Below are 16,272 nucleotides of genomic sequence, written 5' to 3' on the forward strand. Positions count from 1 at the left end.
GGAGTCTTTAGGGTTTTCTATCTAGAGGATCATGTCATCTGCAAACAGTGAGGGTTTTACTTCTACTTTTCCAATTTGGATTCCTTTTATTTCTTTTTCTGCTCTGATTGCTGTGGCCAAAACTTCCAAAACTATGTTGAATAGTAATGGTGAAAGTGGGCACCCTTGTCTTGTCCCTGACTTTAGAGGAAATGCTTTCAATTTTTCACCATTGAGGATAATGTTTGCTGTGGGTTTGTCATATATAGCTTTTATTATGTTGAGGTATGTTCCTTCTATTCCTGCTTTCTGGAGAGTTTTTATCATAAATGGATGTTGAATTTTGTCAAAGGCTTTCTCTACATCTATTGAGATAATCATATGGTTTTTATTTTTCAATTTGTTAATGTGGTGTATTACATTGATCGATTTGCGGATATTGAAGAATCCTTGCATCCCTGGGATAAAGCCCACTTGGTCATGGTGTATGATCTTTTTAATGTGTTGTTGGATTCTGATTGCTAGAATTTTGTTAAGGATTTTTGCATCTATGTTCATCAGTGATATTGGCCTGTAGTTTTCTTTTTTTGTGGCATCTTTGTCAGGTTTTGGTATTAGGGTGATGGTGGCCTCATAGAATGAGTTTGGAAGTTTACCTTCCTCTGCAATTTTCTGGAAGAGTTTGAGCAGGATAGGTGTTAGCTCTTCTCTAAATTTTTGGTAGAATTCAGCTGTGAAGCCGTCTGGACCTGGGCTTTTGTTTGCTGGAAGATTTTTGATTATAGTTTCAATTTCCGTGCTTGTGATGGGTCTGTTAAGATTTTCTATTTCTTCCTGGTTCAGTTTTGGAAAGTTGTACTTTTCTAAGAATTTGTCCATTTCTTCCACGTTGTCCATTTTATTGGCATATAATTGCTGATAGTAGTCTCTTATGATCCTTTGTATTTCTGTGTTGTCTGTTGTGATCTCTCCATTTTCATTTCTAATTTTATTGATTTGATTTTTCTCCCTTTGTTTCTTGATGAGTCTGGCTAATGGTTTGTCAATTTTATTTATCCTTTCAAAGAACCAGCTTTTGCCTTTGTTGATTTTTGCTATGGTCTCTTTTGTTTCTTTTGCATTTATTTCTGCTCTAATTTTTAAGATTTCTTTCCTTCTACTAACCCTGGGGTTCTTCACTTTTTCCTTTAATACTTTAGGTGTAGAGTTAGGTTATTTATTTGACTTTTTTCTTGTTTCTTGAGGTATGCCTGTATTGCTAGGAACTTTCCCCTTAGCACTGCTTTTACAGTGTCCCACAGGTTTTGGGTTGTTGTGTTTTCATTTTCATTAGTTTCTATGCAAATTTTGATTTCTTTTTTGATTTCTTCTGTATTTGTTGGTTATTCAGCAGTGTGTTGTTCAGCCTCCATATGTTGGAATTTTTAATAATTTTTCTCCTGTTATTGAGATCTAATCTTATTGCATTGTGGTCAGAAAAGATGCTTGGAATGATTTCAATTTTTTTGAATTTACCAAGGCTAGATTTATGGCCCAGGATGTGATCTATCCTGGAGAAGGTTCCTTGTGCACCTGAGAAAAAGGTGAAATTCATTGTTTTGGGATGAAATGTCCTATAGATATCAATTAGGTCTAACTGGTCTATTGTATCGTTTAAAGTTTGTGTTTCCTTGTTAATTTTCTGTTTAGTTGATCTATCCATAGGTGTGAGTGGGGTATTAAAGTCTCCCACTATTATTGTGTTATTGTTAATTTCTCCTTTCATACTTGTTAGCATTTGTCTTACGTACTGTGGTGCTCCTGTGTTGGGTGCATATATATTTATAATTGTTATATCTTCTTGGATTGATCCTTTGATCATTATGTAGTGACCTTCTTTGTCTCTTTTCACAGCCTTTGTTTTAAAGTCTGTTTTGTCTGATATGATTATTGCTACTCCTGCTTTCTTTTGGTCCCTATTTGCATGGAATATCTTTTTCCAGCCCTTCACTTTCAGTCTGTATGTGTCCCCTGTTTTGAGGTGGGTCTCTTGTAGACAGCATATGTAGGGGTCTTGTTTTTGTATCCATTCAGCCAATCTTTGTCTTTTGGTTGGGGCATTCAACCCATTTACGTTTAAGGTAATTATTGATAAGTATGATCCCGTTGCCATTTACTTTATTGTTTTGGGTTCGAATTTATACACCGTTTTTGTGTTTCCTGTCTAGAGAATATCCTTTAGTATTTGTTGGAGAGCTGGTTTGGTGGTGCTGAATTCTCTCAGCTTTTGCTTGTCTGTAAAGCTTTTGATTTCTCCTTCATATTTGAATGAGATCCTTGCTGGGTACAATAATCTGGGCTGTAGGTTATTTTCTTTCATCGCTTTAAGTATGTCTTACCATTCCGTCCTGGCTTGGAGAGTTTCTATTGAAAGATCAGCTGTTATCCTTATGGGAATCCCTTGTGTGTTACTTGTTGTTTTTCCCTTGCTGCATTTAATATTTGTTCTTTGTGTTTGATCTTTGTTAATTTGATTAATATGTGTCTTGGGGTGTTTCGCCTTGGGTTTATCCTGTTTGGGACTCTCTGGGTTTCTTGGACTTGGGTGATTATTTCCTTCCCCATTTTAGGGAAGTTTTCCACTATTATCTCCTCAAGTATTTTCTCATGGTCTTTCTTTTTGTCTTCTTCTTCTGGGACCCCTATGATTCGAATGTTGTAGCGTTTAATATTGTCCTGGAGGTCTCTGAGATCGTCCTCATTCTTTTATCCTCTCTGATTCATTTATTTCTACCATTCTATCTTCTAATTCACGAATCCTATCTTCTGCCTCTGTTATTCTACTATTTGTTGCCTCCAGAGTGTTTTTGATTTCATTTATTGCATTATTTATTATATATTGACTCTTTTTTATTTCTTCTAGGTCCTTGTTAAACCTTTCTTGCATCTTCTCAATCCTTGTCTCCAGGCTATTAATCTGTGATTCCATTTTGATTTCAAGATTTTGGATCAATGTCACTATCATTATTCGGAATTCTTTATCAGGTAGATTCCCTATCTCTTCCTCTTTGGTTTGGTTTGGTGGGCATTTATCCTGTTCCTTTACCTGCTGGGTATTCCTCTGTCTCTTCATCTTGTTTAAATTGCTGAGTTTGGGGTGTCCTTTCTGTATTCTGGCAGTTTGCGGAGTTCTCTTTATTGTGGCGTTTCCTCACTGTGTGTGGGTTTGTACAGGTGGCTTGTCAAAGTTTCCTGGTTAGGGAAGCTTGTGTCGGTTTTCTGGTGGGTGGAGCTGTATTTCTTCTCTCTGGAGTGCAATGAAGTGTCCAGTAATGAGTTATGAGGTGTCTATGGTTTTGGGGTGACTTTGGGCAGCCTGTATCTTGGAGCTCAGGGCTGTGTTCCTGTGTTGCTGGAGAATTTGCTTGGTATGTCTTGCCCTGGAACTTGTTGGCCCTTGTGTGGTGCTTGGTTTCAGTGTAGGTATGGAAGCGTTTGATGAGCTTCTGTCACTTAATGTTCCCTGGAGTCCGGAGTTCCCTGGAGTTAGGGTTTGGACTTAAGCCTCCTGCTTTCAGTTATCAGTCTTATTTTTACAGTAGTTTCAAAACTTCTCCTTCTATACAGCACCATTGATAAAACATCTACATTAAAGATGAAAAGTTTCTCCACCGTGAGGGCCACCTAGAGAGGTTCACAGCGTTACATGGAGAAGAAAAGAGGGAGGAGGGAGTTAGAGCTGACCCGAATGAGATGAGGTGGAATCAATAGAGGAGAGGGCTAGCCGGTAATCACTTCCTTATGTGCACTCCACAACTGGATTGCTCAGGATGTTCACGGAATTATACAGAGAAGAGAAGAAGGAGGAAGGAGACAGAGGTGGCCAGGAGGATAAAAGGGGGAATGCAAAGGAGGGAGACAGATCCAGCCAGTAATCAGTTCCCAGTGTTCTCCACCGTCTGGAACACACAGAAATTCACAGAGTTGCATAGAGTAGAGAGGGGTTAGGGAGGAGACACAGGTGACCTGGTGGAGAAAAAGGAGAGTCCAAAGAGGGAGACAGCAGTCAAGCCAGTAATCTCGCTCCCTAGTGCAAAATGGGTACTGAAGATTGGGTTCTTAAAGGTACAAAATTGGTAACAAATACATAAAAGCAAAAATTAAAAATCTAGAGTAGAGTTTGGAATTTCAAAAATACAATGTTAAAGAAAAGAAGAAGGAAAAGAAAGAAAGAAAAACAAACAAACAAAGTCACAAAAATTATAAAGAAAATATAGGTACAAAATTGATAACAAATACCAAAAAGCAAAAGTTAAAAATCTAGAGTATAGTCTGGAATTTCAAAAATACAATGTTAAAAAAAGAAGAAGAAAAAGAAAGAGAGAAAAAAAACAAAAACAAAAACAAACCAAGTCACAAAAATTATAAAGAAAATATAGGTACAAAGTTGATAACAAATACCAAAAAAAAGTTAAAAATCTAGAGTCTGGAATTTCAAAAATACAATGTTAAAAAAAAGAAGAAGAGGAGAGGGAGAGGGTGGGGAGATTTGGGAGAATGGCATTGAAACATGTATAATATCATGTATGAAACGAGTCACCAGTCCAGGTTCGACGCACAATACTGGATGCTTGGGGCTGGTGCACTGGGACGACCCAGAGGGAGGGTATGGGGAGGGAGGAGGGAGGTGGGTTCAGGATGGGGAACACAGGTATACCTGTGGCGGATTCATTTCGATATTTGGCAAAACTAATACAATATTGTAAAGTTTAAAAATAAAGTAAAATTTTTAAAAAAATGAAAAAAAAAGAGAAAGAGAGAAAAAACAAACAAAAACATACCAAGTTGCAAAAATTATAAAGAAAATATAGGTACAAAATTGATAACAAATACCAAAAAGCATAAATTAAAAATCTAGAGTAGAGTTTGGAATTTCAGATATACAATGTTATATAAAAGAAAAAGAGAAAGAAAGAGAGGGGAAAAAAAAGTCACAAAAATTATAAAATATATATATATGTATAAAATTGATAACAAATACCAAAAAGCTAAAATTAAAAATCTAGAGTACAGTTTGGAATTTCAAAAATACAATGTTAAAGAAAAGAAGAAAAAGAAAAAAAAACAAGGTCACAAAAATTATAAAAAGTATATATATGAAGTTTGCTTTTAAAGAAAAAAAATAGGGTCCTTTTTTTTTTTTTGCAAAGTAATAGTAGGTTATAAAAGTGAAAATTAAAGGAATAATAGAGGACTTAAAATTTTTTTAAAAAATTTTAAAAAAAAGAAAGAAAGAAAGATCATAAAAATAGTAAAAATATACCTAGGACTTTCTCTGGTTTTGTTTGGGTATTGTGGGGTCAGTTCATTTTCGGCTAGTTCCTTGGTCCGACTTATATTTCTCAAGATCTATAGGCTCCTTCCTATGTACTCAGTTCTGACCACAGGGTTTTAATCTATTGCCTGTAGCTTCCAAGGCGTTTCCCTCTGTTATATCTTCTTCTGTTTGCTGGTCTCTTCAGTGTCTGGTTTCCGCACTGACACAAACGGGATGGTGGTAAACACTTTTTTTTTTTTAGGCTCACTTGTTCAGTCGTGCTGTGGGGAGGGAGGGATGCTGCAAACAAATAACACTGGCGTGCACTCGCTGTGCCTCAGCCTCACTGGGCCTGCCTCCGCTCACTGCGCGTGTAGCCTCCCTGCCCACACCACTCAGGCTCTAGGTTGCTCCACCAGGAATCATCTGTGGCCGGCCCTGGGCTGCCTGCACCTCCCAGGTCCAAGCCGCTCAGGTTCAGGCACTCAGGTAGTCCTCAGAGGCGCAGACTCAGTTGGGCCAGTGTTTTGTGCCCTTCCCAGGTCCGAGCAGCTCAGGTGAGGTGTTTGGCGAGCACGATTGCTGTGACTTATCGCCTCCCCGCCGCTCGGTTATCTAGGTGTACAACTGGCGCACCTTCTCAGGCAGATGTTGACCGTCCAGACCCCCAAGAAGTTTTAGTTAGCAAAGAAGCCTGCTTACAGTTTTGTAGATAATGTCTCTCTGGGGCTGCGATTGCCTCCTTCCGGCTCTGGCTGGCTGTCACCGGAGGGGGATGGTCGGCAGCCGGCTATCTCTGTACAGTCCTTTGTTCCATGCGCGGGCCTGGCGGTGTCTTAGGTTAGGGTTGGCTTTTCGCGAGATAGATATCCCACAGTCTGGTTTGCTAGCCCAAATTATTTCGCTCAGATAGTGCTCGGGGTATTCAGGCCAGATCCTTATTCTAAGCGATGCAGCTCGCGCCGCGCTTCCCTGCCCAGCCCCTGCTTGCTAATGGCGGATGCAGGCATCTGCGCTGCTTCTCCGCTGGGGGAGTTATTGTAGGGCTCGTAATCTGCGGGTTTTAATTGTTTATTTATTTTTCCTCCCTGTTATGTTGCCCTCTGTGCTTCCAAGGCTCGGCACAGATTCGGCAGTAAGAAGGTTTCCTGGTGTTTGGAAACTTCTCTCTTTTTAAGACTCCCTTCCCGGGACAGAGCTCCGTCCCTCCCTCTTTTGTCTCTTTTTTTGTCTTATATATTTTTTCCTACCTCCTTTCGAAGACATGGGTTGCTTTTCTGGGTGCCTGATGTCCTCTGCCAGCATTCAGAAGTTGTTTTGTGGAATTTACTCGGCGTTTAAATGTTCTTTTGATGAATTTGTGGGGGAGAAAGTGTTCTCCCTGTCCTACTCCTCCGCCATCTTAGCTCCTCCCCTCAGTGACAGATTTTATAAAAAGCAAATTAAGAGAGTGTCTGCCCTACCTTTTTCTGACCTAAATCATTCAAAAACATTAATACACAAACACAATTTATCTTTAGCAAAACAAGGACTATAAAATAAAATCAATATGCATTATTTTAGGGGTTTCCCTAATATGATATTAAAGAGTATGGTGTAGAATAGTTTTAAAAAAGAAATAACAGAGGCAGGACAGGTGCCCTTGTACTCCTTAACCCTTAGTTTTTATAACTATCTTAAAATAAAGGCTCCAAGTGTTTACTTTCTTGCTTGTTTCATTTTATCAGAACTCTTTGTTCAGTTAGCTATTTGCTAAGTGTCTACTATGCTCCCAGCACTAACCTAACCATATGGGTAAATTCATATTTAATATCAACTATTATGATCATTAAATAGACCTGAGAAACTGAGAGACAGAGGTAAGTTACTTGTCGAAGATCATGTAAATAACATTTAGCAATCATTTAGACTGAAGCACTGGAGAAGGCAATGGCAATCCCAAGTCTGGGATTATGATTTGGTTGGGATATGAACGTCATGAAGTTGAAACCCTGGTTCTCTGGGTCAATTGACAAGTAAAATGCACTGAAGGTCAATTCTGAATTTCATAATAGATTTTTGGAAGAGGAAAGTATCCAAAAGTTATTTTGTTTGACCTGTTTCACTTCTGGCCTCTCAGCAGGTTTACCACCTTTTATGTCAATGTGTCTCTGTGGTTAATAGCGCTCTAGGAGTGGAGCATAGTTGAAGACCCAGATAGTAAATTTGACTCAAAACCTATGTCCTATCCACAGGGCAGTTCTCCCAGGGAACAATTCTATTGTGGGAAGTGATTTCCTTTGGATATATCTAAACAGAGGTCTCTCTTTTGATAGAAAGAATAAAAGAACAGAAAGAAGGAAGGAACTAATGAAGGAAAGGCAAGTTTAGAAGCTGAAACTGAAAGAAGACAATAAAATAAATATTTTTCATATGTCATAATGTCAATTTTTCCTTAACTTAAATTTCATAATGTGAAAAAATTACTGTCAAATGTTGGGCTTCCCAGAAGGCTCAGTGGTAAAGAATCTGCCTGCCAATGCAGGAAACTCAAGGGACCTAGATTCAATCCCTGGGTTGTGAAGATCCCTGGAGGAGGAAATAGCAACCCACTCCAGTATTCTTGCCTGGAAAATTCCAGGGACAGAGAAGCCTAGTGGGCATCATCCCGTGGGGTCTCAGAGTCTAACACAACTGAGCACATGTGCACATATGCACTCGCACACACACACACACACACACACACACACACTGTCAAATGTTGACATCCTCAACATTACAGTAAGTACTTACTGTGGACATTTAGTTATGTAGTCATTAATACAAACATGATAAAATGCTAAATAAAAAGTTGTGGCCAAAATTATTCTTTTAATTTATTCGTCACTCATTAAACCTCTACTCTATGACAAGCAATGTGCACTATAAGGCTATAGGCTCCAGTGCTTGGTTTACAGAACTTTACGTATCAGAGGATTTTTTTTTTAATTTTTGATTTGAAATGACAAAGAACAACAGTCAAAGGAAAATGTGTGAAAACTTTGCTTTAATGGAACATACGAAAAAGAATGATTTAAGCAGGGCTTTAAGCAGTAGTAGAAGTCATGGGTGTTTTAAAAGGTGATGCGCTATTAGTCTGTTTCAGATCCTGACTCTCCCTCTTACTAGTTCTTTGATCTTGTTCCACCCTTTGTCTCTCAGCCACCTGATTTTTAAATTGGGGATAATCTTAATACCTAAATTCATATGGTAATAAATGGAAAATAGAGTCCTGGCCTGAGATATGGTAAGCATTTAATGAATCTTGGTATTGCTTTTAAAGAGACACGGAAAATGAATCAGGAATTCTAGGTGAATAGCCTTTGAAAATTAACTGCGGTCTCTATAGAACAACACAAAATACAGAAAGTATAAGAAATGATACAATAGTCACAAAGATAATAAGTATTCTGCTACAGATCATTTATAGATGCTGACAATTTACACTCTTCTTAAAAAATAACCAACAAATTATTATTAATGATAAGCACTTAAAGCTTCCTGGTTCATGCTATTTGTTTTATAAATATTTGTAAATTAATAAAACAAGATGATTTAGCCCCATGATTCCTGAAGGATAAGAACAAAGTGAGGCACTTATTTGTGTTTACCAAGGTGGCAGAAAGAATACAATTAGTTGCATTTTGAACAAGGTTACAGTCATTAAAACCCAACCCCAAAGCATGAAGACTAATAACAAACTAATAAAGAGAAAATTTTAACATGATCATATCTCAAATAAAGATAAGTCAAGCCATAGCAATAAATTTCAGAAATACATTGAAATAATGTTGGCTGCTTGAAAAAGGGGATATGGTTATAAGATAGTCAAAATTTGATTTGATTTAAAAATTAAAATAAAGGACTATAAAAATAGACACAACAGAGTTTTATGTTTTGAGAAAAGAACTGCAACTGAAAAACTGATAAATATTACATATTTCCCTAAAATGAAAGTCACTTAACTCACCCAGTCATCCACCTAGCTAGAACAAATTGTGCGCATTTTTGTGTTTGTGCAATAGTTCTCAGACTTTAGCTTGCACTATCCGGAAGATACACGAAGACTGCTGCCCTAGTCACAACCTAGAACTGGGGCCAGACCTAAGAACTCATTTCTAGCAAGGTCCCAGGAGATGCTGATACTGCTGGTCTCGGAATCACTACTATGGTGGAAAGAACAGATTTAATTTTCAAAGCCTAAAGTTCAAATCACAGCTCTGCCAGTGATTGATCCTAAAACAACAACCAAATTCCCTGGGCATAATTTTTCTCACAGGAAAAATGTAGTGGAAACAATAATTACTCAAAGAACTTTTATGAGATTATAAAAAAATATACAGAAAGTGCCTAGCACTGAACTGGCACAAAGAGCAAACTCATAAATTTGATGAATTTTTATGAGCTGAAGGAGACACAAGAGACATGGGTTTTATCCCTGGGTCAGGAAGACCGTAGGGTAGGAAATGACAACCCACTGCAGTATTCTTACCTTGAGAATTCCTTGAACAGAGGAGCCCCATGGGCTACAATCCATGGGGTTGCAAAGAGTTGGACGTGACTGACTAAGCACACACAAACACTAATTTCAAATCTAATTTTAACTAGTAACAGTTAAAAGTCCATATATTTTCCACTCAAAGACAAAAAGGAGTTTGTACTAACGTGTGCTAAGTCACTTCAGTAGCATCCGACTCTGTGACCTTATGGACTGTAACCTGCCAGGCTCCTCTGTCCATGGGATTCTCAAGGCAAGAATACTAGATCTTCCTGACTCAAGGATCATACTCATGTCTCTGGCATCTCCTGCATTGCAGGCAGATTCTTTACCACTTAGCACTTAATTGGGAAATCATCAATAACTAGGGGGTTGAATATAAGTCCTAAGTGTTCATTAGAAGGACTGATGTTGAAGCTGAAACTCAAATACTTTGACCACCTGATGTGAAGAGCTGACTCATTTGAAAAGACCCTAATGCTGGGAAAGATTGAGGGCAGGAGGAGAAGGGGACAACAGAGGATGAGATGGCTGGATGGCATCACTGACTCGATGGCCATGAGTTTGGATAAACTCCAGTAGTTGGTGATGGACAGGGAGGCCTGGCATGCTGCGGTTCATGGGGTCGCAGAGTCAGACACGACGGAGCCACTGAACTGAACTGAACTGACTAGCTCTTTAAGGCCTAGAACTGAAAGATCTTGGTCCTAAAGTACAAGGTAACCTCACGGTTGACTTTATCAGTTATCCATACTTCAGGAGAAAAATAAACAAAAATATGGCACAAATGAGAAGGTATCCTGATCCCTGTTTTATTCCAGAGCTCAGACACTATATCAGGAAATAGCTGTGAACTAAAAAATATAGGTCAATAGTATCAAGAAATTGCAATTCCTCTGGAGTTCATGGGGTAAAACACTTAAGGCACTGTACACATTCATGTGAATAGGAGAAAATATCTCAATTATGCTTTGCTCAAAGTATTTATAGTACGTTAAAGATCCTAAATGAAACTATAGATTCTGATGCATGTCATAAATGCCAAATTAATATAGTTAATCAAGAAAATATGTAGGCATTTCTTTTCACAATATACTTGAGGATTGAAAAAATAAGACCTCTCATTCAGCATTGTTGTTCAGTTGCCCAGTCTTGTCCCACTCTTTGTGACCCCATGGACTGCAGCATGCCAGACTTCCCTGTCCTTCGCCATCTCCCAGACTTTGCTCAAACTCATGTCCATTGAGTCGACAATGCCATCCAACCAACTTGTCCTCTGTCGTCCCTTTCTCTTGCCTTCTAGTCAGCTCTTTGCATCAGGTGGCCAAAGTATTGAAGCTTCAGCTTCAGCACCAGTCCTTCCAATGAATATTCAGGGTTGATTTCTTTTATGATTGACTGGTTTGATCTCCTTCCAGCATTATCATATAGCAATATTGCATTTAAAGTGTTTGGGGAACTTAGCCTTATGTCATTAGCTTTAATCATTAATTCATTCAACAGTATTTTTTAAGTTGTCCTGTCTATGTAGACTGATATTCCAGGATTTGAGTATACATGGGTGAAAAGATGGGATAGTCCTCCTCATGCAGCTTATATGTTTAAGCACTGAATATGAAACCAAGCAGAACCCTGTGGAGCCTTCCCAAGTACAAAGGCCCCCTCATGTCTCCTGCCACTTGTTTGTAGAGGAGCCAAAGTCTCCCAGCACTCCCTTGACTCACAAAAGAGCAGCTTCAAGCTGCTATTCACTAGGACAATAGAGTCACACAATCTTGCTGAATTTGATGCAAATATCTGAGTTGTTTCACAAACACTATAACTGCCAACAAAGGGTTTTTCGTGCTAACTGCACGATGACGAGACTGTAGCCATGACAGAAGCTTGTCCATCTTGAGCAGTACTGAATCTATGGCTAGCACAATTCCAAGAACCAGCCTCAAGAGAATGGGATTATCACTATTACTCATAGTGACTTATGGTTACCAAAGAGGATAGTGGGGAGGAGTGGGAAGGACAAATTAGGAGATTGGGATTAATATATACACATTACTATATATAAAATAGGTAAACAAGGACCTAATTTATAGCACAGGGAACTATACTCAGTATCTTGTACTAACCTATAATGGAAAAGAATCTGAAAGAGAATATATATATAAATACATATATGTGTGTGTGTGTGTGTGGCTTCTGTGGCTCAGTCACTAAGTCATGTCCGAATCTTGTGACCCCATGGACTGTGGCCCACCAGCCTCCTCTGTCCATGGGATTTTCTAGGCAAGAATACTGGAGTGGGTTGCAGATTCTTTACTGACTGAGCTATGAGGCAGTGGCTCAGAAGGTAAAGAATCTCCTGCAATGCAGGAGACTATATCTATATATCTATATCTATATATATATATATATAAACATTTAACCTTGGAATAATGAAATATGGCATCCCAGTAAATCACATAAGTATTTTATGACTTGTAAACATAATCATATGAGACTTATGTCTCACAAACACACACAACACACACATTTTTCTAAATGCATTTCCTATGAGTAAAACAGGTAAGATAATCTCAAATTTAGGAATTTAGTTCTCACTCTTCCTATTCAGAGAAGTTTCTGCTTGTCTGACCCACTTCTTATAAATTATATAAACAGGCAAAGTCCTCCCATCTCCTAAAACTGTATTGAATTTGATCCTATCTTTTACTCTTATGGGCAAATGGACTCTTCACTTTCTGCCATTAGAGTAGTATCATCTACATATCTGAGGTTGTGATATTTCTCCCAGCAATCTTAATTCCAGGCTGTGATTCATCCAGCCCAGCATTTTGCATGATGTACTCTGCATATAAGTCAAATAAGCAGGATGACAATTTACAGCCTTCCCAATTTTGAACGAGTTTGTTGTATCACGTAAGATTCTAACTGTTGCTTCTTGACCTGCATACTGGCTTCTCAGGAAACAGGTAAGGTGATCTGGTACTCCCATCTCTTTTCCAGTTTGTTGTGATCCACACAGTCAAAGGCTTTACCGTAATCAATGAAGCAGAAGTAGATGCTTCTCTGCCTTGCTTTTTATGTGATCCAATGAATGTTGGCAATTTGATCTCTGGTTCCTCTGCCTTTTCTAAATCCAGCTTGAACATCTGGAAGTTCTCAGTTCACATACTATTGAAGCCTGGCTTGAGGGATTTTGAGCATTATCTTGCTGGCATATGAAAGGAGCACAATTGTAGAGTAGTATGAGCATTCTTTGGCATTGCCCTTCTTTAGGATTGGAATGAAAACTGACCTTTTCCAGTCCTATGGCCACTGCTGAGTTTTCCAAATTTGCTGGCATATTGAGTGCAGCACTTTCACAGCATCATCTTTTAGGATTTGAAATAGCTCAGCTGGAATTCCATCACCTCCACTGGCTTTGTTTGTAGTAATGCTTCCTAAGGCCCACTTGACTTTACACTCCAGAATGTTTGGCTCTAGGTGAATGGCCACATTATCATGGTTGTCCACGTCATTAAAACCTTTTTTGTATAATTCTGTGTATTCTTGCCACCTCATCTTAATCTCTTCTACTTCTGTTAGGTCCTTGCCATTTCTGTCCTTTATTGTGCCCATCTTTGCATAAAATTTTCCCTTGGTATCTTGAATTTCCTCGAAGAGATCTCTAGTCTTTCCCATTCTATTGTTTTCCTCTATTTCTTTGCATTGTTCACTTAAGAAGGCTTTCTTATCTCTCATTGCTATTCTCTGGAACTCTGCATTCAGTTGGGTATATCTTTCCCTTTCTTCTTTGCCTTTTGCCACTCTTTCCTCATCTACTTGTAAGACCTCTTCCAAACAATCACTTTGCCTTCTTGTAAAACAATCACTTTCTTTTTCTTTGGGGTGCTTTTGGTCACCACCTCTTGTACATTGTTACTAACCTCTGTCCATAGTTCTTCAGGCACTCTGCCTACCAGATCCAATCCCTTGAGTCTATTTCACCATATCATCATAAGGGATTTGATTTAGGTCATACCTGAATGGTCTAGTGGTTTTTCCTACTTTCTTCAATTTAAGCCTGAATTTTGCAATAAGGAGCACATGATTTGAGCAACAGTCAGCTGCAGGTCTTGTTTTGCTGACTGTATACAGCTTCTCCACCTTAAGCTGCGAAGAATATAATCAATCTGATTTCTGTACTGACCATTTGGTGATGTCCGTGTGTAGAGTCATCCCTTGTGTTGTTGGAAGAGGGAATTTGCTATGATGAGTGTGTTCTCTTGGCAAAACTCTCTTAGCCTTTGCCCTGCTTCATTTTTTACTCTGAAGCCAAACTTGTCTGTCACTCCAAGTATCTCTTTTTTCCTACATTTGCATTCCAATCCTCTATGATGAAAAGGACATCTTTTTTTGGTGTGTCTTCTAGAAGTTCTTGTAGGTCTTCATGTGTGTGTATGTATGGTAAGTCGCTTCAGTCATGTCTGACTCTTTGCGACCCTGTGGACTATAGCCCTCCAGGCTCCTCTGTCCGTGGGATTCTCCAGGTGAGAATATTGGAGTGGGTTGCCATGCATTCCTCCAGGAATAGTCTTCACAGAACCATTCAATCTGTGCTTCTTCGGCAGTAGTGGTTGGGGCATAGACTTGGATTACTGTGATATAATGGTTTGCCTTGGAAACAAAAAGAAATCATTCTGTCATTTTGAGATTACATCCAAGTACTGACTTTTGGACTCTTTTGTTGACCGTGAGGACTATTCTATTTCTTCTAAGAGATTTTTGTCCACAGTAGTAGATTTAATGGTCATCTGAATTAAATTCTCCCATTCCCGATCATTTTAGTTCACTGATTCCTAAAATGTAGATGTTCACTCTTGCCATATCCTGCTTGACCACATCGAATTTACCTTGATTCACGGACCTAACAATCCAGGTTCCTATGCAATATTGATCTTTATAACATCAGACTCTTTACAACATCAGACTCTACTTTCATCACCAGACACATCCACACCTGAGAATTGTTTCCGCTTTGGTGGAACTTATATTAGATGTTGATAAATCTAATAAATAATCTCTAGAACAACCACTAAAATAATAGTAAAAGAACATATGTTAGTCGCTCAGTCATGTCCAACTCTTTGTGACCCCATGGACTATAGCCCACCAAGTTCCTCTGTCCATGGTATTTTCTAGGCAAGAAGAATACTATAGTGGGTAGTCATTCCTTCTCCAAGAGGTCTTTTCAACCCAGGGATTGAACATAGGTCTCCTGCATTGCAGGCAGATACTTTACCCTCTGAGTCACCAGGGAAGCCCCAAAAGAACATATAACTATCAAGATAATTGAGAGGAAGAAAACAAAATAATATACACAATAAATCCAAGAGAAGGGGAAAAAGGGAATACAGAATATAGGCTAGATGGAACACACTGAAATCAAACAGCAACATGTTAGATTTAAACCCCGAAATATCAATAATTATGTTATAGGTAAGTGGACTAAATACTTCAATTAAAAGACATGAGTTGTCTTTTAATTGTGATAGAAAACATATGCTATAATTTTAAAAAAAGCTATATGCTTTCAATATAAAAATAAAATGTTTAAAGATAAAAATTATGCAAGCAAAAATTTGAGACAAAGTCAAAACAAACTTTAAGTCAAAAAAAAAGAGAAATTATTTGGGGTAAAGTGTAACATTCTATAATAATGTAAGGTTTAATTTATCAAAAACATATAACAATTCTAAAATTGTATGCACCTAACTTTTGTTGCTCCTTAGTCACTCAGTTGTGTCTGACTCTTTCGTAACCCCATGGACTGTAGCCCACCAGGCCCCTCTGTCCGTGGAATTCTCCAGGCAAGAATACAGGAGTAAATTTCCATGCCTTTCTCTGAGGGAGCTTTTATTTATTTCTCTAAAATATCAGTAAGTGTAACCAAGAATTGAAAATTCAATTATCAAACTTGACCTAATAGATAAAACACTGTGCCCCCAAACTGCAGAATACATATTCTTTTCAAATACATATGGATCACTTATAAAAACTTCAAAATTTGCTTTAGTCCATAAAGCAAATCTCAACAAATATTAGAGTTGAAATCATACCAATAATGTTCTTCAACCACAATGAAATTAATATAGAAGTCAAACACACACACGCACCAACCAGAAATATTTCATATATTTAGATATTAAGAAATATAATTCTGAAATTCATGGATCAAAAATTACAACAAAATGGAAACTATAATAGAAATATAACATTAAAATTGGTAGAATGAAGCTAAAGGCATGCTTCAAGGTAAATTTATATCCTTAAAAGTATATATCATAAAAGAAGAAAGGCTGAAAACCATCAGTGAATACAAGCCTTGCAAAGAGTAGGATTTTAGGTAGAAAAATGAAGTAAAGGCATTTTGGTCAAGAAAACCTGCAGATGCCAAGTCTAGTCACCCTGTACGCATGCGTGCTGTCACTTCGGTCATGTCCAA

At 38.2% G+C, this 16,272-nt stretch overlaps 1 protein-coding gene across 6 annotated transcripts in view; it reads right to left on the bottom strand.

Annotated features, from left to right (window-relative positions):
• The window catches only part of DCDC1 (doublecortin domain containing 1), a 477,553-nt gene that overhangs the window by 152,394 nt on the left and 308,887 nt on the right, over window positions 1-16,272 (bottom strand). The gene's annotated exons all lie outside the window — the stretch shown is intronic.

This window comes from Bos indicus, chromosome 15, assembly GCF_029378745.1.
Source record: "Bos indicus isolate NIAB-ARS_2022 breed Sahiwal x Tharparkar chromosome 15, NIAB-ARS_B.indTharparkar_mat_pri_1.0, whole genome shotgun sequence".
Classification (NCBI taxonomy): domain Eukaryota; kingdom Metazoa; phylum Chordata; class Mammalia; order Artiodactyla; family Bovidae; genus Bos; species Bos indicus.